The sequence below is a fragment of the Pleurodeles waltl genome, unplaced genomic scaffold (genome assembly GCF_031143425.1).
Source record: "Pleurodeles waltl isolate 20211129_DDA unplaced genomic scaffold, aPleWal1.hap1.20221129 scaffold_58, whole genome shotgun sequence".
NCBI classification, from domain to species: Eukaryota; Metazoa; Chordata; class Amphibia; order Caudata; family Salamandridae; genus Pleurodeles; species Pleurodeles waltl.
Window position 1 is genome coordinate 1,616,394 of NW_027150290.1, and position 21,620 is coordinate 1,638,013.

The following is a 21,620-nucleotide window of genomic DNA, read 5'->3' on the forward strand; positions in this document are numbered from 1 at the left end:
AGAAACATCTTGATTTCCAGTATGAACACCTCCTACAGTCCCAGCACTGGATGTGATTCTACAAGTGACCCATTATCCTGAATCCCATGATAACCTGTACTGCCTGCCTTCATGCACAGTGCTCAGTAGCCCTGTAGCTAGGTTTGCTCTCGGTAATTACCCTACATGCAGATATTCACAGAGGCCCACATGTCATGATTACAGATTATGCTTATATCCAGCCGAGCAGTTTGTCTACAGTTAAGTGCTGGAGGCATTAGCACAGAAAACCACATCTAATCATGCATTACCAAGCACATTTACAGAGTGTTAGCCTGCACTAAGCAATAAATCCCATTAAGTGGTCCTTGATTATAACAGTATATTTTTCCTACAGTGCTTCAGACTCAGAGGCAATGCATAGGTGAAAATGATACATATATGTTCTTTCAACAGGTCTGTGTCTATTTATGATTATTGTAAAAGGCACCAGAGCATAAATTGTATGGTAATTAATATGGTTTGGGGATTTGCTCATGTGCCTGTGTGTTTATGTGTGTTTGTGTGTGTGTGTGCGTGCATGTGTGGGTGTACGTGTGTATGTATGTGAGTTCATGTGCATGCATGAGAAGGAGTGATGAGGTGGATGGTTCAGCCAGCATCAGCAAAAAACTCTAGATTCAGCCGTGAATTGCATAACTAGATTGGATATTCAAAGTAAAAAAGTTGGCTATTTTGAGACTGTTTGTGTGTTATGGATAATGTAGCAACAAAAGACACTGTCACACCTGAAACAGTCTCTGGTTCCAGACACACTCTGGGAAATCATTGTGAATTCTATTTATCAATAATGCAAAGGCATTTCTGTAAATATCATTCCCTTGGAGAACACCCATCAACTAAATCCCCACTGTGTTTTGGGATTTACCTTCCTCTGCCCATCCTGCATGTGGCAGTATTGCCACATTGACAGTTTCCTGGGTAGGAAGGGGTTAGAGAGGAGAGTCCCTCCCCTGCTTCAATTCATGATGACATGAGGCAGTCTTGCCTCTGTATACACCACACCCCTAGAACCTTTAGCAGAAATGCCCCCCACCACTCCTTCCCTTCCTCGTTGTCTCAAGAGACACCCACACCTGCTGCTGAAGGGGGTCTCATGACGTGTATTTGCAGTTGTTGTGACTCTCTGTGGAAAGAGGATCCCGTTTGTGAGGTCTGTGGGGTAGGGGACAAGGGAGAAGGACAGCGGGAGGCGTCTAAACTCACTGCTCTGCAGGAAGGTGGCCCTCCCTCTATAGCGGCCATTACAGGGTTCGGTAGGTTCATGTGTGCCTGGGCCTCCACCATCCAAGCCGAAGGGAAGCACCCCCCCCAGTACCTGCTACAGGGATGACAGAAGGCAGTGCCACTATCGACAGAAGGTAAAAGCCCGGAGGGGCAAAGTAATACAAATGTGTTAGCTTTGAGGGTTTCAGAGGCTTTTGAAATAATTGGATTAATTCCTTACTCTGACTTATTGCTTTATAGGGAGACACAAGAGGTATAATTGGCTAACCTCGTCTGCCTCATAAGGGGATTTAAGCCTGTATATTTTTATCTCCTTGGTCATGTGTGTGTACGAAGAGTAAAAGACCTACAAAGGGAAAGCATGTCTTATCTACTTCACCGGAGGACAAGGAACTGATCTCAGCAAGGAGAGTGAGGTGCCGTCATTCAGGGATACCTGCTCTCATAACCCTGCGAGAAATGCAAAGAATGATATGACAGCCAATCCAGGACAGAAGACAAGTACGTGTGTGAGGGCACCCCTGCACTAGCAGAGGTGGCCCCACAAACTCCAGGCCCATTTTCCCGGACTTCATTAGTGTGGGGATGCCATTTTATGCGTATACTGGACATAGGTCAATACCAGCCCAGGAAGGCAGAACAAAGGATTTCCTTTGGGAGAGGGGTGTTACACCCTCTCCCTTTGGAAATAGGAGCGTCTGGATACAGTTTCTTTGGTCAGAAATCAAAGTGGAGATTGCAGAGGTATCCTGCTGGAATCTTGCATGCTTAATCTGAGGAACCACCCAAGAGAGAGACCCTTAATAGCCCTGAAAGGGGGATTGGTCACCAGCAGGGTGACCACATGTCAGGAGTGGACTCTGACGTCACCTGCCTGCACTGGCCACTCAGATGCTCCCAGAGTTCCCTGCCAACCTTGGATTCAAGATGGCAAAGTCCAGGGAACCTCTGGAGGAGCTGTGGGCACCACCCCTGGGGTGGTGATGGACAGGGGAGTGCTCACTCCCCTTTCCTCTGACCAGTTTTGTGCCAGAGGAGGGAGTGGAGGTCCCTGAACTGATGTAGACTGGTTTATGCCAGGAGAGCATCAAATGTGCCCTTCAAAGCATACAAGTGGCTTGGAGAGGCTACCCCTCCCAAGCCTGTAACACCTATTTCCAAAGAGAGAGGGTGTAAAACCCCTCTCCCAAAGGAAATCCTTTGTTCTGCCTTCCTGGGCTTGAGCTGATCAAGCAACAGGAGGGCAGAAACCTGTCTGTGAGGAGGGCTGCTGAGAAATCCTCAGAAGGTTGTAATGGTAATATTGGGGGGTCCTCTAAGGAGCCCCCAGAGTGCATGGAATTATACAACCAATAGTTGAAAATGTATTGGGGTATGATTCCAACATGTTTGATACCAAACATGCCCATGTTTGTAGTTACCATTATGTAGCTGGACATAGGTAGTGACGTATGTCCAGTACACGCATAAAATGGCATCCCCGCACTCACTCCGTCCAGAAAATGGGGCTGGAGTTCAGAGGGTCACCTCTGCTAGTGGAGGTGTGCCCTCACACACAGGTACTTGCACCCTGCCCTCTGGGCTAGGAGGGCCTGCCATAGGGGTGACTTATAGTGACCTGAGTGCAGTCAAATGGCAGTGAAAGGGTGCTTGCACCTTTTCACGCAGGCTGCAATGGCAGGCCTGCAGACCAGTTTCCATGGGCTCCCTACGGATGGCATAATATATGCTGTAGCCCATAGGGTTTCCCTGGTAGCCCAATGCCCTGGGTACCTAAGTACCATATTCTAGAAACTTACAAGGGGGCACCAGTATTCCAAATGTGGAGTGAAATACAGCGTTTTGGGAGAGAGAGCATAGTCAGTGAGGGTATGGTTAGCAGGATCCCAGTTAACACACTCAAACATACTGACAGACAGGTAAACATACTGACAAACAGACAGAAAATGTGGGTAGCCATGCCAAGAAAGAGGGTACTTTCCTACAGGGTTGCACTTGGAATAGGGACTGTGTAGGAGGCTGGCCTGGCTTACAGTGGGTACCAAGTGGTACTTACACCTTGTGCCAGGTCCAATTATTACTTATTAGTAGAATAGAGGTGTTTCTAGCAGCTTAGGCTGATAGAGGGTAGCTATAGCAGAGCAGCTTAGGCTGAACTAGGAGACATGCAAAGCTCCTACTATACCACTTATATCATATGCACAATATCATAAGAAAACACAATACACAGAGTTACTAAAAATAAAGGTACTTTATTTTTATGACAATATGCCACAAGTATCTCAGTGAGTACCCTCAGTAAGAAGGTAATTAATATACACAAGTTATATGTACACAAACCCAAAACAGTTAAGTAATAGTCAGAAAAGTAATGCAAACAGTGTAGAATTACAGTAGGTTGCAATAGGCAAGCATAGGTATAGGAGCAACACAAATTATATACTCCAAAAGTGGAATGCGAATCACAAATGGACCCCAGACCTAGGTGAGCTTGTAGAGGGTTGCTGGGACTGTAAGAAAACAGTCAGGGTGTCCAAGATACCCCGCCCCAAGACCCTGAAAAGTAGGAGTAAAGTACACCTACTACCCCAAAAGAGCACAATAGTCGTGATAGCAGGATTCTGCAAGAACATCAAACACCAGCAGTGCACTGAAGACAGATTCCTGGACCTGAGGACCTTCAAAGCAAGGGGACCAAGTCCAATAGTTGCGACAGTGTCCAGGGGGGGCAGGAGCCCAGGAAAGAAGGTGCAAGGAAGCTGCCTCTGGATGGAAGAGGCTTGGCGTTCTGCAAGAAAGAAGAGGACTAGGAACTTCTCCTTTGGAAGACAGATGTCCCACGTCACAATGAAGCTTGCAGAGGTGTTCACACGCAGAAATACTGCAAACAAGCCTTGCTAGCTGCAAGGATTGCAGTAGAGGTTTTTGGGTGCGGCTGAGGACCAGGAAGGACCAGGATGTCGCCACTTGGAAGAGGAGACAGAGGGGCCGTCTAGCAACTCAGAGAGCTCTCACAGAAGCAGGCAGCACCCGCAGAAGTACCTGAACAGGCACTTGGAAGATTTGTGAACCAGAGTCCATGCAGAGTTACAAAGCAGGGTCCCACGACGTCAGAGGCCAGCTCAGCGGTTTTTGCACTGCAGGACAAAGTGCTGGGGACCCAGGCTAGGATGTGCACAAAGGAAATCCTGTAAGGGTGCATGTGAGAAGGTAGCCTCTTTCTAGCCTTGTTACCCCCACTTTTGGCCTGTTTGTGAGTGTATGTCAGGGTGTTTTCAGTGTCTCACTGGGATCCTGCCAGCCAGGGCCCAGTGACCATAGTGAAAACCCTATGTTTTCAGTATGTTTGTTATGTGTCACTGGGACCCTGCTAGTCAGGACCCCAGTGCTCATAAGTTTGTGACCTATATGTATGTGTTCCCTGTGTGATGCCTAACTGTCTCACTGAGGCTCTGCTATCCAGAACCTCAGTGGTTATGCTCTCTCATTTCTTTCCAAATTGTCACTAACAGGCTAGTGACAAATTTCACTAATTCACATTGGCATACTGGAACACCCTTATAATTCCCTAGTATATGGTACTGAGGTACCCAGGGTATTGGGGTTCCAGGAGATCCCTATGGGCTGCAGCATTTCTTTTGCCACCCATAGGGAGCTCTGACAATTCTTACACAGGCCTGCCACTGCAGCCTGAGTGAAATAATGCACACATTATTCACAGCCATTTCCACTGCACTTAAGTAACTTATAAGTCACCTATATGTCTAACCTTTACTTAGGAAAGGTTGGGTGCTAAGTTACTTAGTGTGTGGGCACCCTGGCAATAGCCAGAGTGCTCCCACATAGTTCAGGGCAAATTCCCCGGACTTTGTGAGTGCGGGGACACCATTACACGCGTGCACTACACATAGGTCACTACCTATGTGTAGCTTCACAATGGTAACTCTGAATATGGGCATGTAACATGTCTAAGATCATGGAATTGCCCCCTCTATGCCATCCTGGCATTGTTGGCACAATCCCATGATCCAACGGGTCTGTAGCCCAGACCCGGGTACTGCCAAACTGCCTTTTCAGGGGTTTCACTGCAGCTGCTGCTGCTGCCAACCCCTCAGACAGGTTTCTGCCCTCCTGGGGTAAAGCCAGGCTTGGCCCAGGAAGGCAGAACAAAGGACTTCCTCAGAGAGAGGGTGTTACACCCTCTCCCTTTAGAAAAAGGTGTTAAGGCAGGGGAGGAGTAGCCTCCCCCAGCCTCTGGAAATGCTTTCATGGGCACATATGGTGCCCATTTCTGCATAAGCCAGTCTACACCGGTTCAGGGACCCCTCAGCCCTGCTCTGGCGCGAAACTGGACAAAGGAAAGGGGAGTGACCACTCCCCTAACCTGCACCTCCCCTGGGAGGTGCCCAGAGCTCCTCCAGTGTGCTCCAGACCTCTCCCATCTTGGAAACAGAGGTGCTGCTGGCACACTGGACTGCTCTGAGTGGCCAGGGCCAGCAGGTGACATCAGAGACTCCTTCTGATAGGCTCCTTCAGGTGTTGCTAGCCTATCCTCTCTCCTAAGTAGCCAAACCCTCTTTTCTGGCTATTTAGGGTCTCTGCTTTGGGGAATTCCTTAGATAACGAATGCAAGAGCTCATCAGAGTTCCTCTGCATCTCTCTCTTCACCTTCTGCCAAGGAATCGACTGCTGACCGCGCTGGAAGCCTGCAAAACTGCAACAAAGTAGCAAAGACGACTACTGCAACTCTGTAACTCTGATCCTGCCGCCTTCTCGACTGTTTCCCTGGTGGTGCATGCTGTGGGGTAGTCTGCCTCCTCTCTGCACTAGAAGCTCCGAAGAAATCTCCCGTGGGTCGACGGAATCTTCCCCCTGCTACCGCAGGCACAAAAGAACTGCATCACCGGTCCCCTGGGTCTCCTCTCAGCACGACGTGCGAGGTCCCTTGAATCCAGCAACTCTGTCCAAGTGACTCCCACAGTCCAGTGACTCTTCAGTTCAAGTTTGGTGGAGGTAAGCCCTTGCCTCCCCACGCCAGACTGCATTGCTGGGAACCACATCTTTTGCAGCTGCTCGGGCCTCTGTGCACTTCCGGCGGAAATCCTTTGTGCACAGCCAAGCCTGGGTCCACGGCACTCTAACCTGCATCGCACGACTTTCTAAGTTGTCCTCCGGCGGCGTGGGACTCCTTTGTGCAACTTCGGGTGAGCACCGTTTCACTCCTCTTCGTAGTGCCTGTTCCTGCACTTCTGTGGGTGCTGCCTGCTTCTGAGAGGGCTCTTTGTCTTGCTCGACACCCCCTCTGTCCCCAGATGCAAGTGGCGACATCCTGGTCCCTCCTGGGCCACAGCAGCATTCAAAAACCTTTACTGCATGATTTGCAGCTAGCAAGGCTTGCTGGCGGTCTTTCTTCAGGAAAATACTTCTGCACGACTCTCCATGGCGTGGGGGATCCATCCTTCAAAGGGGAAGTCTCTAGCCCTTGTCGTTCCTGCAGAATCCTCAGTTTCTAATGTCCAGTAGCAGCTTCTTTGCACCCACAGCTGGCATTTCCTGGGCATCTGCCCATCTCCGACTTGCTTGTGACTTTTGGACTTGGTCCCCTTGTTCCACAGGTACTCTCGTCTGGAAGTCCATCGTTGTTGCATTGCTGGTTTGTGTCTTTCCTGCAGAATTCCCCTATCACGACTTCTGTGCTCTTTGGGGAACTTTAGTGCACTTTGCACTCACCTTTCAGGGTCTTGGGGTGGGCTATTTTTCTAACCCTCACTGTTTTCTTACAGTCCCAGCGACCCTCTGTGAGAAGGTAGCCTCTTTCTAGCCTTGTTACCCCCACTTTTGGCCTGTTTGTGAGTGTATGTCAGGGTGTTTGTCACTGTTTTCACTGTCTCACTGGGATCCTGATAGCCAGGCCTCAGTGCTCATAGTGAAAACACTATGTTTTCAGTATGGTTGTTATGTGTCACTGGGATCCTGCTGGTCAGGACCCCAGTGCTCATAGGTTTGTGGCCTATATGTATGTGTCACTGGGACCCTGTCACACAGGGCCCCAGTGCTCATAGGTGTGCATGTATATGTTCCCTGTGTGGTGCCTAACTGTCTCACTGAGGCTCTGCTAACCAGAACCTCAGTGGTTATGCTCTCTCATTACTTTCAAATTGTCACTAACAGGCTAGTGACCAATTTTACCAATTTACATTGGCTTACTGGAACACCCTTATAATTCCCTAGTATATGGTACTGAGGTACCCAGGGTATTGGGGTTCCAGGAGATCCCTATGGGCTGCAGCATTTCTTTTGCCACCCATAGGGAGCTCTGACAATTCTTACACAGGCCTGCCACTGCAGCCTGAGTGAAATAACGTCCACGTTATTTCACAGCCATTTTACACTGCACTTAAGTAACTTATAAGTCACCTATATGTCTAACCTTTACCTGGTAAAGGTTAGGTGCAAAGTTACTTAGTGTGAGGGCACCCTGGCACTAGCCAAGGTGCCCCCACATTGTTCAGAGCCAATTCCCTGAACTTTGTGAGTGCGGGGACACCATTACACGCGTGCACTACATATAGGTCACTACCTATATGTAGCTTCACCATGGTAACTCCGAATATGGCCATGTAACATGTCTATGATCATGGAATTGCCCCCTCTATGCCATCCTGGCATTGTTGGTACAATTCCATGATCCCAGTGGTCTGTAGCACAGACCCTGGTACTGCCAAACTGCCCTTCCTGGGGTTTCACTGCAGCTGCTGCTGCTGCCAACCCCTCAGACAGGCAGCTGCCCTCCTGGGGTCCAGCCAGGCCTGGCCCAGGATGGCAGAACAAAGAACTTCCTCTGAGAGAGGGTGTGACACCCTCTCCCTTTGGAAAATGGTGTGAAGGCAGGGGAGGAGTAGCCTCCCCCAGCCTCTGGAAATGCTTTGTTGGGCACAGAGGTGCCCAATTCTGCATAAGCCAGTCTACACCGGTTCAGGGACCCCTTAGCCCCTGCTCTGGCGCAAAACTGGACAAAGGAAAGGGGAGTGACCACTCCCCTGACCTGCACCTCCCCTGGGAGGTGTCCAGAGCTCCTCCAGTGTGCTCCAGACCTCTGCCATCTTGGAAACAGAGGTGCTGCTGGCACACTGGACTGCTCTGAGTGGCCAGTGCCACCAGGTGACGTCAGAGACTCCTGCTGATAGGCTCCTTCAGGTGTTAGTAGCCTATCCTCTCTCCTAGGTAGCCAAACCCTCTTTTCTGGCTATTTAGGGTCTCTGTCTCTGGGGAAACTTTAGATAACGAATGCATGAGCTCAGCCGAGTTCCTCTGCATCTCTCTCTTCACCTTCTGATAAGGAATCGACCGCTGACCGCGCTGGAAGCCTGCAAACCTGCAACATAGTAGCAAAGACGACTACTGCAACTCTGTAACGCTGATCCTGCCGCCTTCTCGACTGTTTTCCTGCTTGTGCATGCTGTGGGGGTAGCCTGCCTCCTCTCTGCACCAGAAGCTCCGAAGAAATCTCCCGTGGGTCGACGGAATCTTCCCCCTGCAACCGCAGGCACCAAAAAGCTGCATTACCGGTCCCTTGGGTCTCCTCTCAGCACGACGAGCGAGGTCCCTCGAATCCAGCGACTCTGTCCAAGTGACCCCCACAGTCCAGTGACTCTTCAGCCCAAGTTTGGTGGAGGTAAGTCCTTGCCTCACCTCGCTGGGCTGCATTGCTGGGAACCGCGACTTTGCAAGCTACTCCGGCCCCTGTGCACTTCCGGCGGAAATCCTTCGTGCACAGCCAAGCCTGGGTCCACGGCACTCTAACCTGCATTGCACGACTTTCTAAGTTGGTCTCCGGCGACGTGGGACTCCTTTGTGCAACTTCGGCGAGCACCATTTCACGCATCCTTGTAGTGCCTGTTTCTGGCACTTCTCCGGGGGCTACCTGCTTTAGTGAGGGCTCTTTGTCTTGCTCGACGTCCCCTCTCTCTGCAGGTCCAATTTGCGACCTCCTGGTCCCTCCTGGGCCCCAGCAGCGTCCAAAAACGCCAAACGCACGATTTGCGTGTAGCAAGGCTTGTTGGCGTCCATCCGGCGGGAAAACACTTTTGCACGACTCTCCAATGCGTGTGGGATCCATCCTCCAAAGGGGAAGTCTCTAGCCCTTGTCGTTCCTGCAGTATTCACAGTTCTTCAGCCTAGTAAGAGCTTCTTTGCACCAACCGCTGGCATTTCTTGGGCATCTGCCCATCTCCGAGCTGTTTGTGACTTTTGGACTTGGTCCCCTTGTTCCACAGGTACCCTCAGTCAGGAATCCATCGTTGTTGCATTGCTGATTTGTGTTTTCCTTGCATTTTCCCTCTAACACGACTATTTTGTCCTTAGGGGAACTTTAGTGCACTTTGCACTCACTTTTCAGGGTCTTGGGGAGGGTTATTTTTCTAACTCTTACTATTTTCTAATAGTCCCAGCGACCCTCTACAAGGTCACATAGGTTTGGGGTCCATTCGTGGTTCACATTCCACTTTTGGAGTATATGGTTTGTGTTGCCCCTATCCCTATGTTTCCCCATTGCATCCTATTGTAACTATACATTGTTTGCACTGTTTTCTAAGACTATATTGCATATTTTTGCTATTGTGTATATATATCTTGTGTATATTTCCTATCCTCTCACTGAGGGTACACTCTAAGATACTTTGGCATATTGTCATAAAAATAAAGTACCTTTATTTTTAGTATAACTGTGTATTGTGTTTTCTTATGATATTGTGCATATGACACTAAGTGGTACTGTAGTAGCTTCACACGTCTCCTAGTTCAGCCTAAGCTGCTCTGCTAAGCTACCATTATCTATCAGCCTAAGCTGCTAGACACCCTATACACTAATAAGGGATAACTGGGCCTGGTGCAAGGTGCAAGTACCCCTTGGTACTCACTACAAGCCAGTCCAGCCTCCTACATTGGTTGTGCAGCGGTGGGATAAGTGCTTTGAGACTACTTGCCACTCTTGTCATTGTACTTTTCATAAGAGAAAAATATACAAAACAAGGTCAGTATATATACACATAGCCAAAAAGTTTTGCATTTCCTCTTTTCACTCTTTTCTAAGTGCTGAAAAGTACTTCTAAACTTTCAAAAAGTTCTTAAAAGTTTAAAAAGTTTTTTCTGTCTTTCCAAAAAGTTCTGAAAACTTTTTTCTCTTTGTCTATCACTTTAACTCTCTCTAAAAATGTCTGGCACAGGCCAAAAAGTTGAACTGTCCAAACTTGCATATGATCACCTTAGCTGGAAAGGAGCAAGGAGTCTCTGCATAGAGAGAGGTTTGAGTGTAGGGAAGAATCCTTCCTTAGAACTGTTAATTAATATGCTTAGAGTACAGGATAAGGCCATAAGTGCCCAATCTGTAGAAAAAGTAGCTAATGGTTCTCAATCTGATCCAGGGACTCCCCCAGGAAAAGGTTCAGGAAAGAAACTTCTCAGCCTGCCCATTACTAGACAGTCTAGCATAGTTGGTACAGAGGTTGAATCACATCTTACTGATGATGTGCTCTCACATTATGCTGGTAGCCAAGCTGTTAGGGTGCCCTTGGTAAGGGACAGGTCTCCTTCTGTTCATTCCCATCATACCTCTGTATCTAGAAATGTCCCTCCCACCCACCCTGATGACAGATTGTTAGAAAGGGAGCTCAATAGATTGAGAGTGGAACAAACCAGACTGAAGCTCAAGAAGCAACAGCTGGATTTGGATAGACAGTCTTTAGAAATAGAGAGGGAAAGACAGAAGATGGGTTTAGATACCCATGGTGGCAGCAGCAGTATTCCCCATAGTCATCCTGCAAAAGAGCATGATTCCAGGAATCTGCATAAGATAGTTCCCCCTTCAAGGAGGGGGATGACATTAACAAGTGGTTTGCTGCACTTGAGAGGGCCTGTGCTGTACAGGATGTCCCTCAAAAGCAGTGGGCTGCTATCCTATGGCTATCATTTACTGGAAAAGGTAGGGATAGGCTCCTTACTGTAAAAGAAAATGATGCTAACAATTTCCAAGTTCTTAAGAATGCACTCCTGGATGGTTATGGCTTAACCACTGAACAGTACAGGATAAAGTTCAGAGAGACCAAAAAGGAGTCTTCACAAGACTGGGTTGATTTCATTGACCATTCAGTGAAGGCCTTGGAGGGGTGGTTACATGGCAGTAAAGTTACTGATTATGAAAGCCTGTATAACACAATCCTGAGAGAGCATATACTTAATAATTGTGTGTCTGATTTGTTGCACCAGTACCTGGTAGACTCTGATCTGACCTCTCCCCAAGAATTGGGAAAGAAGGCAGACAAATGGGTCAGAACAAGGGTGAACAGAAAAGTTCATACAGGGGGTGACAAGGATGGCAATAAGAAGAAAGATGGTGAAAAATCTCAAGATAAGCATGGGGATAAGGGTAAAACCAAAGATCCCACTTCAAATCTTAAACACTCTTCAGAGGGTGGGGATAAAACAAATTCTTCCTCTTCTTCCCAACCTGCACACATTAAAAAGCCTTGGTGCTTTGTGTGTAAAAATAGAGGCCATAGGCCAGGGGATAAGTCCTGTCCAGGTAAACCCCCTGAGCCTACCACCACTAATACATCAAGCTCTAGTGCCCCTAGCAGTAGTGGTACTAGTGGTGGGACTGCTGGCAACAGTCAAGCAAAGGGTGTAGTTGGGTTCACTTATGGGTCCATAGTGGAAACTGATGTAATCAGTCCCAAGACAGTTTCTGTCACACCTAGTGGCATTGGCCTTGCCACACTGGCTGCTTGTCCCCTTACAATGGATAAGTACAGGCAGACAGTTTCAATAAATGGTGTTGAGGCCTTGGCCTACAGGGACACAGGTGCCAGTTTCACTTTGGTGACTGAAAACCTAGTGCCTCCTGAACAACACATCATTGGACAACAGTATAAGATTATTGATGTCCATAACTCCACTAAGTTTCTTCCCTTAGCTATAATTCAGTTTAGTTGGGGTGGAGTTACTGGCCCTAAGCAGGTGGTGGTATCACCTAGCTTACCTGTAGACTGTCTCTTAGGTAATGACCTAGAGGCCTCAGGTTGGGCTGATGTAGAGTTTTATGCCCATGCAGCCATGCTGGGCATCCCTGAGGAATTGTTCCCTCTCATTTCAAGTGAAATGAAAAAGCAAAGGAGAGAAGGCCTGAAAAATCAGGATCCCTCTCCATCAACAGGTAAAAAGGGTATCACAGCATCCCCTAACCACCCTACCATTCAGGATACTATTCCTGTGGTGGGAGAAACCTCTCCTGGGGTGGCACCTGTTCCAAGGGAATCATCAGCTGGCAAAGCTGGACTCCCTGAGGTGGAAGTACCTCTCTGTGGGATAACTAACATTGGTGAGAAAAACAGCACCATTTTAGTTAACATGGAGCATCCCTCCAACCCTCCCAGAGAAACTTTAGTGCAGAAACCCTGCACTACCTCACAACACTTAGGACAGCATCCCTGCCCTAGTGTGGAGCTCATAGGACAACATCCCTGCCCTGCTCCAACTCAAGAGAAACAGCATCCCTGTTCTCTCTTCCAGCCAGATGGACAAAGTTTTTGCCCAGCTATGGCTTTTCTGAGACAGCATCCCTGTCTGGCATTTCCATCACTACAAATAGGTTCAGTGGACAATTCCCACTGCTCGAAACTAAAACTTACTGATAGAAACTCTGAAAATACATCTTCACATTGTTGCTTAGCTAAAAAACTTCAAACAGGGTGGTTTACATCCCCACAGGGAAATAACCATATAGTGGATGATAAAGGGAGTAACCAGTCTATTGCAGAGCTACTCTCTACTTATCACCACTTAGACAATAAAGTCTCAACTGGCCAAGGTTAGCCTTATTGTCCTTCGTTTGGGGGGGGGTTGTGTGAGAAGGTAGCCTCTTTCTAGCCTTGTTACCCCCACTTTTGGCCTGTTTGTGAGTGTATGTCAGGGTGTTTGTCACTGTTTTCACTGTCTCACTGGGATCCTGATAGCCAGGCCTCAGTGCTCATAGTGAAAACACTATGTTTTCAGTATGGTTGTTATGTGTCACTGGGATCCTGCTGGTCAGGACCCCAGTGCTCATAGGTTTGTGGCCTATATGTATGTGTCACTGGGACCCTGTCACACAGGGCCCCAGTGCTCATAGGTGTGCATGTATATGTTCCCTGTGTGGTGCCTAACTGTCTCACTGAGGCTCTGCTAACCAGAACCTCAGTGGTTATGCTCTCTCATTACTTTCAAATTGTCACTAACAGGCTAGTGACCAATTTTACCAATTTACATTGGCTTACTGGAACACCCTTATAATTCCCTAGTATATGGTACTGAGGTACCCAGGGTATTGGGGTTCCAGGAGATCCCTATGGGCTGCAGCATTTCTTTTGCCACCCATAGGGAGCTCTGACAATTCTTACACAGGCCTGCCACTGCAGCCTGAGTGAAATAACGTCCACGTTATTTCACAGCCATTTTACACTGCACTTAAGTAACTTATAAGTCACCTATATGTCTAACCTTTACCTGGTAAAGGTTAGGTGCAAAGTTACTTAGTGTGAGGGCACCCTGGCACTAGCCAAGGTGCCCCCACATTGTTCAGAGCCAATTCCCTGAACTTTGTGAGTGCGGGGACACCATTACACGCGTGCACTACATATAGGTCACTACCTATATGTAGCTTCACCATGGTAACTCCGAATATGGCCATGTAACATGTCTATGATCATGGAATTGCCCCCTCTATGCCATCCTGGCATTGTTGGTACAATTCCATGATCCCAGTGGTCTGTAGCACAGACCCTGGTACTGCCAAACTGCCCTTCCTGGGGTTTCACTGCAGCTGCTGCTGCTGCCAACCCCTCAGACAGGCAGCTGCCCTCCTGGGGTCCAGCCAGGCCTGGCCCAGGATGGCAGAACAAAGAACTTCCTCTGAGAGAGGGTGTGACACCCTCTCCCTTTGGAAAATGGTGTGAAGGCAGGGGAGGAGTAGCCTCCCCCAGCCTCTGGAAATGCTTTGTTGGGCACAGAGATGCCCAATTCTGCATAAGCCAGTCTACACCGGTTCAGGGACCCCTTAGCCCCTGCTCTGGCGCAAAACTGGACAAAGGAAAGGGGAGTGACCACTCCCCTGACCTGCACCTCCCCTGGGAGGTGTCCAGAGCTCCTCCAGTGTGCTCCAGACCTCTGCCATCTTGGAAACAGAGGTGCTGCTGGCACACTGGACTGCTCTGAGTGGCCAGTGCCACCAGGTGACGTCAGAGACTCCTGCTGATAGGCTCCTTCAGGTGTTAGTAGCCTATCCTCTCTCCTAGGTAGCCAAACCCTCTTTTCTGGCTATTTAGGGTCTCTGTCTCTGGGGAAACTTTAGATAACGAATGCATGAGCTCAGCCGAGTTCCTCTGCATCTCTCTCATCACCTTCTGATAAGTAATTGACCGCTGACCGCGCTGGAAGCCTGCAAACCTGCAACATAGTAGCAAAGACGACTACTGCAACTCTGTAACGCTGATCCTGCCGCCTTCTCGACTGTTTTCCTGCTTGTGCATGCTGTGGGGGTAGCCTGCCTCCTCTCTGCACCAGAAGCTCCGAAGAAATCTCCCGTGGGTCGACGGAATCTTCCCCCTGCAACCTCAGGCACCAAAAAGCTGCATTACCGGTCCCTTGGGTCTCCTCTCAGCACGACGAGCGAGGTCCCTCGAATCCAGCGACTCTGTCCAAGTGACCCCCACAGTCCAGTGACTCTTCAGCCCAAGTTTGGTGGAGGTAAGTCCTTGCCTCACCTCGCTGGGCTGCATTGCTGGGAACCGCGACTTTGCAAGCTACTCCGGCCCCTGTGCACTTCCGGCGGAAATCCTTCGTGCACAGCCAAGCCTGGGTCCACGGCACTCTAACCTGCATTGCACGACTTTCTAAGTTGGTCTCCGGCGACGTGGGACTCCTTTGTGCAACTTCGGCGAGCACCGTTTCACGCATCCTCGTAGTGCCTGTTTCTGGCACTTCTCCGGGTGCTACCTGCTTCAGTGAGGGCTCTTTGTCTTGCTCGACGTCCCCTCTCTCTGCAGGTCCAATTTGCGACCTCCTGGTCCCTCCTGGGCCCCAGCAGCGTCCAAAAACGCCAAACGCACGATTTGCGTGTAGCAAGGCTTGTTGGCGTCCATCCGGCGGGAAAACACTTCTGCACGACTCTCCAAGGCGTGGGGGATCCATCCTCCAAAGGGGAAGTCTCTAGCTCTTGTCGTTCCTGCAGTATTCACAGTTCTTCAGCCTAGTAAGAGCTTCTTTGCACCAACCGCTGGCATTTCTTGGGCATCTGCCCATCTCCGAACTGCTTGTGACTTTTGGACTTGGTCCCCTTGTTCCACAGGTACCCTCAGTCAGGAATCCATCGTTGTTGCATTGCTGATTTGTGTTTTCCTTGCATTTTCCCTCTAACACGACTATTTTGTCCTTAGGGGAACTTTAGTGCACTTTGCACTCACTTTTCAGGGTCTTGGGGAGGGTTATTTTTCTAACTCTCACTATTTTCTAATAGTCCCAGCGACCCTCTACAAGGTCACATAGGTTTGGGGTCCATTCGTGGTTCACATTCCACTTTTGGAGTATATGGTTTGTGTTGCCCCTATCCCTATGTTTCCCCATTGCATCCTATTGTAACTATACATTGTTTGCACTGTTTTCTAAGACTATATTGCATATTTTTGCTATTGTGTATATATATCTTGTGTATATTTCCTATCCTCTCACTGAGGGTACACTCTAAGATACTTTGGCATATTGTCATAAAAATAAAGTACCTTTATTTTTAGTATAACTGTGTATTGTGTTTTCTTACGATATTGTGCATATGACACTAAGTGGTACTGTAGTAGCTTCACACGTCTCCTAGTTCAGCCTAAGCTGCTCTGCTAAGCTACCATTATCTATCAGCCTAAGCTGCTAGACACCCTATACACTAATAAGGGATAACTGGGCCTGGTGCAAGGTGCAAGTACCCCTTGGTACTCACTACAAGCCAGTCCAGCCTCCTACACCCTCTACAAGGTCACATAGGTTTGGGGTCCATTTGTGGTTCGCATTCCACTTTTGGAGTATATGGTTTGTGTTGCCCCTATCCCTATGGGTCCCCATTGCATCCTATTGTAACTATACATTGTTTGCACTGTTTTCTCAGACTATACTGCATATTTTTGGTATTGTGTACATATATCTTGTGTATATTTGCTATCCTCATACTGAGGGTACTCACTGAGATACTTTGGCATATTGTCATAAAAATAAAGTACCTTTATTTTTAGTATATCTGTGTTTTCTTATGATATTGTGCAAGTGACACTAGTGGTACTGTAGGAGCTTCACTCGTCTCCCAGTTCAGCCTAAGCTGCTCTGCTAAACTACCATTATCTATCAGCCTAAGCTGCTAGACACCCTATACACTAATAAGGGATACCTGGGCCTGGTGCAAGGTGTAAGTACCCCTTGGTACTCACTACAAGCCAGTCCAGCCTCCTACATTGGTTGTGCAGCGGTGGGATAAGTACTTTGCAACTACTTACCACTTTTGTCACTGTACTTTTCATAAGAGAAAAATATACAAAACAAGTTCAGTGTATGTACACCTAACCAAAAAGTTTTGCATTTCCTCTTTTCACTCTATTCTAACTGCTGAAAAGTACCTCTAAACTTTCTAAAAGTTTCTAAAAAGTTTTAAAAGTTTTTTTTCTGTCTTTTCAAAAGTTCTGAAAAACTTTTTCTTCACTTTTTCTGTCACTTAAACACTTTCTAAAATGTCTGGCACAGGCCAAACTGTTGATCTGTCCAAACTTGCGTATGATCACCTTAGCTGGAAAGGAGCAAGGAGTCTCTGCATAGAAAGAGGTTTGAGTGTAGGGAAGAATCGTCCCAGAGAACTGTTGGTTAACATGCTTATAGAACAGGATAAGGCCAAAGGGGCCCACTCTGTTGAAAAAGTAGCTAATGGTTCACAATCTGATCCAGGGACTCCCCTAGAAAAAGATTCAGAAAAGAAACGTCCTAGCCTGCACCTGATCAGACAGCCTAGCATAGTTGGTAGTGATGTAGAGTCACACCATACTGATAGTGTGGTCTCACATCATAGCAAGAGTATTTCTTCTCACCATAGTAGAAGTGATGTTTCTGTTAACCAAGCTGTTAGGATGCCATCTGTTTGGAACAGGTCTCCTTCTGTCCATTCTCACCATACTTCTGTTTCAAGGAATGTCCCTCCCACCCACCCTGATGACAGAATGTTAGAAAGGGAGCTCAATAGATTGAGAGTGGAACAATCCAGGCTGAAGCTCAAGCAGCAACAGCTGGATTTAGATAGGCAATCCTTAGAAGTAGAAAAAGAAAGACAGAAATTGGGTTTAGAAACCCATGGTGGCAGCAGCAGTAGTCCCCATAGTCATCCTGCAAGAGAGCATGATTCAAGGAATCTGCACAAGATAGTTCCCCTTATAAGGAGGGGGATGACATTAACAAGTGGTTTGCTGCACTTGAGAGGACCTGTGTTGTACAGGATGTCCCTCAAAGGCAGTGGGCTGCTATCCTATGGCTATCATTTAGTGGAAAGGGTAGGGATAGGCTCCTTACTGTGACAGAAAGTGATGCCAATAATTTTACAGTTCTTAAGAATGCACTCCTGGATGGTCATGGCTTAACCACTGAACAGTACAGGATGAAGTTCAGAGAGACCAAAAAGGAGTCTTCACAAGACTGGGTTGATTTTGTTGACCATTCAGTGAAGGCCTTGGAGGGGTGGTTACATGGCAGTAAAGTTACTGATTATGAAAGCCTGTATAACGTAATCCTGAGAGAGCATATTCTTAATAATTGTGTGTCTGATTTGTTGCACCAGTACCTGGTGGACTCTGATCTGACCTCTCCCCAAGAATTGGGAAAGAAGGCAGACAAATGGGTCAGAACAAGGGTGAACAGAAAAGTTCATACATGGGGTGACAAAGATGGTAATAAGAAGAAAGATGGTGAGAAATCTCAAGATAAGCATGGGGATAAGGGTAAAACCAAAGATCCTTCTTCAAATCTTAAACACTCTTCAGAGGGTGGGGATAAAACAATTTCTTCCTCTTCTTCTCAACCTACACAATTTAAAAAGCCTTGGTGCTTTGTGTGTAAAAACAGAGGCCATAGGCCAGAGTATAAGTCCTGTCCAGGTAAACCCCCTGAGCCTACCACCACTAATACATCAAGCTCTAGTGCCCCTAGCAGTAGTGGTACTAGTGGTGGGACTGCTGGCAACAGTCAAGCAAAGGGTGTAGTTGGGTTCACTTATGGGTCCATCATAGAAATTGGGGTAGTCAGTCCCAAGACAGTTTCTGTCACTCCTAGTGGCATTGCCCTTGCCACACTGGCTGCTTGTCCCCTTACAATGGATAAGTACAGGCAGACAGTGTAGGAGGCTGGACTGGCTTGTAGTGAGTACCAAGGGGTACTTGCACCTTGCACCAGGCCCAGTTATCCCTTATTAGTGTATAGGGTGTCTAGCAGCTTAGGCTGATAGATAATGGTAGCTTAGCAGAGCAGCTTTGGCTGAACTAGGAGACGTGTGAAGCTACTACAGTACCACCTAGTGTCATATGCACAATATCATAAGAAAACACAATACACAGTTATACTAAAAATAAAGGTACTTTATTTTTATGACAATATGCCAAAGTATCTTAGAGTGTACCCTCAGTGAGAGGATAGGAAATATACACAAGATATATATACACAATAGCAAAAATATGCAGTATAGTCTTAGAAAACAGTGCAAACAATGTATAGTTACAATAGGATGCAATGGGGAAACATAGGGGTAGGGGCAACACAAACCATATACTCCAAAAGTGGAATGCGAACCACGAATGGACCCCAAACCTATGTGACCTTGTAGAGGGTCGCTGGGACTATTAGAAAATAGTGAGAGTTAGAAAAATAACCCTCCCCAAGACCCTGAAAAGTGAGTGCAAAGTGCACTAAAGTTCCCCTAAGGACAAAGTAGTCGTGTTAGAGGAATAATGCAGGAAAGACACAAACCAGCAATGCAACAACTGTGGATTTCCAATCTAGGGTACCTGTGCAACAAGGGGACCAAGTCCAAAAGTCACAAGCAAGTCGGAGATGGGCAGATGCCCAGGAAATGCCAGCTGCGGGTGCAAAGAAGCTTCGACTGGACAGAAGAAGCTGAGGTTTCTGCAGGAACGAAAAGGGCTAGAGACTTCCCCTTTGGTGGACGGATCCCTCACTCCTTGGAGAGTCGTGCAGAAGTGTTTTCCCGCCGAAAGAACGCCAACAAGCCTTGCTAGCTGCACATCGTACGTTTGGCATTTTTGGACAATGCTGTGGCCCAGGAGGGACCAGGAGGTCGCAAATTGGACCTGAAGAGAGAGGGGACGTCGAGCAAGAAACAGAGCCCTCACTAAAGCAGGTAGCACCCGGAGAAGTGCCAGAAACAGGCACTACAAAGATGTGTGAAACGGTGCTCGCCGAAGTTGCACAAAGGAGTCCCACGTCGCCGGAGACCAACTTAGAAAGTCGTGCAATGCAGGTTAGAGTGCGGTGGACCCAGGCTTGGCTGTGCACAAAGGATTTCCCCCGGAAGTGCACAGGGGCCGGAGTAGCTGCAAAGTCGTGGTTCCCAGCAATGCAGCCCAGCGAGGTGAGGCAAGGACTTACCTCCACCAAACTTGGGCTGAAGAGTCACTGGACTGTGGGGGTCACTTGGACAGAGTCGCTGGATTCAAGGGACCTCGCTCGTCGTGCTGAGAGGAGACCCAAGGGACCGGTGATGCAGCTTTTTGGTGCCTGCGGTTGCAGGGGGAAGATTCCGTCGACCCACGGGAGATTTCTTCGGAGCTTCTGGTGCAGAGAGGAGGCAGGCTACCCCCACAGCATGCACAAGCAGGAAAACAGTCGAGAAGGCGGCAGGATCAGCGTTACAGAGTTGCAGTAGTCGTCTTTGCTACTATGTTGCAGGTTTGCAGGCTTCCAGCGCGGTCAGCAGTCGTTTCCTTATCAGAAGGTGAAGAGAGAGATGCAGAGGAACTCGGATGAGCTCTTGCATTCGTTATCTGCAGTTTCCCCAGAGACAGAGACCCTAAATAGCCAGAAAAGAGGGTTTGGCTACCTAGGAGAGAGGATAGGCTACTAACACCTAAAGGAGCCTATCAGCAGGAGTCTCTGACGTCACCTGGTGGCACTGGCCACTCAGAGCAGTCCAGTGTGCCAGCAGCACCTCTGTTTCCAAGATGGCAGAGGTCTGGAGCACACTGGAGGAGCTCTGGACACCTCCCAGGGGAGGTGCAGGTCACCTTTCCTTTGTCCAGTTTCGCGCCAGAGCAGGGGCTAAGGGGTCCCTGAACCGGTGTAGACTGGCTTATGCAGAATTGGGCACCTCTGTGCCCAACAAAGCATTTCCAGAGGCTGGGGGAGGCTACTCCTCCCCTGCCTTCACACCATTTTCCAAAGGGAGAGGGTGTCACACCCTCTCTCAGAGGAAGTTCTTTGTTCTGCCATCCTGGGCCAGGCCTGGCTGGACCCCAGGAGGGCAGATGCCTGTCTGAGGGGTTGGCAGCAGCAGCAGCTGCAGTGAAACCCCAGGAAGGGCAGTTTGGCAGAACCAGGGTCTGTGCTACAGACCACTGGGATCATGGGATTGTGCCAACTATGCCAGGATGGCATAGAGGGGGCAATTCCATGATCATAGACATGTTACATGGCCATATTCGGAGTTACCATTGTGAAGCTACATATAGGTAGTGACCTATATGTAGTGCACGCGTGTAATGGTGTCCCCGCACTCACAAAGTTCAGGGAATTGGCTCTGAACAATGTGGGGGCACCTTGGCTAGTGCCAGGGTGCCCTCACACTAAGTAACTTTGCACCTAACCTTTACCAGGTAAAGGTTAGACATATAGGTGACTTATAAGTTACTTAAGTGCAGTGTAAAATGGCTGTGAAATAACGTGGACGTTATTTCACTCAGGCTGCAGTGGCAGGCCTGTGTAAGAATTGTCAGAGCTCCCTATGGGTGGCAAAAGAAATGCTGCAGCCCATAGGGATCTCCTGGAACCCCAATACCCTGGGTACCTCAGTACCATATACTAGGGAATTATAAGGGTGTTCCAGTAAGCCAATGTAAATTGGTAAAATTGGTCACTAGCCTGTTAGTGACAATTTGAAATAAATGAGAGAGCATAACCACTGAGGTTCTGGTTAGCAGAGCCTCAGTGAGACAGTTAGGCACCACACAGGGAACATATACATGCACACCTATGAGCACTGGGGCCCTGTGTGACAGGGTCCCAGTGACACATACATA

At 48.3% G+C, this 21,620-nt stretch overlaps 1 protein-coding gene across 1 annotated transcript in view; it reads left to right on the top strand.

Moving 5' to 3' along the window:
- Nucleotides 1–21,620, top strand: part of LOC138278788 (deleted in malignant brain tumors 1 protein-like) — a 324,469-nt gene that overhangs the window by 97,076 nt on the left and 205,773 nt on the right. The window lies entirely within an intron of this gene.